This window comes from Octopus bimaculoides, chromosome 2 (genome assembly GCF_001194135.2).
Source record: "Octopus bimaculoides isolate UCB-OBI-ISO-001 chromosome 2, ASM119413v2, whole genome shotgun sequence".
NCBI lineage: Eukaryota > Metazoa > Mollusca > Cephalopoda > Octopoda > Octopodidae > Octopus > Octopus bimaculoides.
In genome coordinates, this window is record NC_068982.1 from 129,941,501 (window position 1) to 129,944,507 (window position 3,007).

The following is a 3,007-nucleotide window of genomic DNA, read 5'->3' on the forward strand; positions in this document are numbered from 1 at the left end:
TAATGTTACCTTAGTGTTTGAGAGCTACTATAATATTTTGCACTCGTATATAAGGATATCACCGTATGTATGTATGTATGTATGTATGTATGTATGTAAGCATGTCTTTTCTTCTCTTTCATTTTAGAGTAAATTTTGATCGGCCACCGACTGCTAAGTCGGAGGCCGATCAAGCAAGATTGTCAAGAAAAGTATCTTTTTTAACCATCATCTATTAAATCTCAAGAAGGTCTTGCAGATTTTCATTGCCCCAGATATCGTGATCATTCGTAGTGTATGAATTAAGGATTTACGTTCTCTCTCCGAGATACCAAGTTCAACTAAACTTTATTCTCTAGACGGGTTCGTATGTATCCTCTTGCTTCAATAATAATATGTATGTTTGCATGTCTGCATATTTATATGTATGTTTATAATATATATCATATCAGGCCACGACTAACTCAATAGCACCACCTGGAAAAGTCTTTTAGTTAATTAGTTCAGGATACCATAGACCACTCAAGCAGAGAGTTGTTGTTGGTTGAGATGTATCCAGGTGTAGGTGGTTTATCCGGTATTTCCTGGAGGAATTTGTCCAGGTACCGTTTGAAAGTTGTGGGATCTTTTTCTACTTTAATTTCTTTCGGGATAACAACATTGAAAAGTGCAGGACCATTTATATATATATATATATATAATATAAATTGATATAATATAATATATATATGTATGTTTATAATATGCATATATCATATCATATCATATCATATGTATGTATGTATGTGTGTATGTATGTATGTATGTGTGTATTATAATGGAATAGTTAGTATAAAGCATTGTGTGGAGTATATTTTATAAAATTCGTGAGTAAGGCCGGAACAATGCGAAATAAATCCAGGGCAAATCACAAGAAAACAGGCATATGAATTAATGGTGACTTACCTTGCATTCAGTATTCCAGAGTTATGAACCCTCTTCAGGAATTAGCCGCTAGCACACTAGGAATACTGCTTAGCGGCATTTCGTCCATCTTTATATTCTGAATTCAAATTCCGCTTAAGTTGACTTTGTCTTTCATCTTTTCGGAGTCGATAAAATAAGTACTAGTTGAACCCTGGGGTTGATGTTATTGACTTACTCCCTTCCCCGAACTTGCTCATCTTGTACCAAAATTTCAAACCGATATTTTGAAATCGTTTTAAATAAGGAAGGTCTTGCATGATAGACGTATTTCCTATTATATATTACACAGACCTGAATGGTACTTATTAAATGATTTCAAGATATCATTATTTGGTTTTCAAGAACGACGTATTGGCATTTAGGAAATCAACTGAATGATATACACATTGAGTGGCTGAATATTCCACTCACATATATAATCTTAATGTGATTCTCATGTATAATCACTTTTGGCACAAGATGGAGTATATCTTCCGATTACCGCTGCAGTCAAACCGATGAATTTCTATGCAAATTCCCTCAAAATTTCGAGTCAAACTCCGGCAATGGCTAAAGGCATTTGTCTCCAATACCGTGTACTTAAATGGAACCCACGAACTCAGGGTTGCATTTCGGACTTCTTAACCATTAAGCAATATTAAAAGAAAGAAGCAATTTATACAAGCACTGAAAGTGAGATCATCAGTTGCATGATATTTTGTCGTTAGAGGATTATGTATTGTGATGTTCATGCCTTTTCTATTATATTAGTGGAATATATGTATGAAGTACTATCGCTCTCTTAATCTCTCTCTCTCTCTCCACTCCACCTTATTATAAGCATACATGCACACATATAATCTAGAACTAAATTTGGTGTCGAATAACAAAATTGTTGTTCGGATGCTTGCGCGCGTATGTTTGAGGCATTGTGTTTAAAACGCAATGCCTCAAACTGGCTGAATCTTGTTTAGGATTATTAATATTAATTATTCATGTAACCGTATTTCGTCCATCTTTACCTTCTGAGCACAAATACCCAGAAGTCGATTTTTGCGTTTCATTCTTTCGGGGTGGAGCAATTAAGTACCAGTTGATAAGATACAGGTATTTTTTTCTTTAGAACAAATTCTTTGTTGACCAGTGTTCTTCTTATCGTAGTTTACAAATCCAAGCATGAAAACGTTACTCAACTTTGGAGTTTTGGAGACAGACACCTTATTTTCACCCCACCCCCACACAAACACCCCCCACACAAACACCCCCCACACAAACACACACACACACACATACACACTAAAATACGCATAAAGTAAATACATGCAGATAAATATATTAATATAACACATTTTTAAAAATACTAAAAAAAAAAATACAATCAATGAAGAATCAAAAGAAACATTAAGATGATACGTGTTTATTGTATTAGGTACTTTTGTTTATTCAGAAACCTACAATGAAATTAGGTATTTCTGTTTATTTAGAAACCTAAAATGAACAGGTCAGACGCTAAATATAAATTTTACAGGGTACAACCCTAAAGTTGACACCGCTCCGCTAAACGCAGAAAATTTCTGTCTCGCTATTGGCTAAAAGTACCCAGTTTTTTTCGATTTTTAAACCTCTGTAACTTTTTTCTCCATTTTTTTCTTCACATCATACTTTCAAAGCAATGAGACTGGAAGGCTACATTATTATAGCCGATTTTCAGATTTTTTACTTCCTTTCAAAAAAATGCATATTTTGCGAATGAAAAAAAATTAGATCCCGAACCGCTAATTAACGGGGACGTAAACATACCAGCATCAGTTGTCAAGCAATGGTGGTGGGGACAAACACAGACACACAGACACAGACACACACAACAGACACACATGCAGACACACACACACACACTCTCTCTCCCGCACACACAAAATTCAATTGTTTGCTCTTTCGCGATTAAAAACATTAATCTTGATTAAAAAATAACTGGAGAATGGAAGCTACGTTACTGAAGTGTTTCTAAAAGTCTTTATTGGTGTAATTGAAATACTTATTATTAGTAATGAAACTGTTATCTCCAGTTGGCCACCTGCTATTA

General features: G+C 34.6%; 1 protein-coding gene across 2 annotated transcripts in view; it reads left to right on the top strand.

Moving 5' to 3' along the window:
- Positions 1–3,007, top strand: part of LOC106875930 (uncharacterized) — a 39,688-nt gene that overhangs the window by 26,774 nt on the left and 9,907 nt on the right. The gene's annotated exons all lie outside the window — the stretch shown is intronic.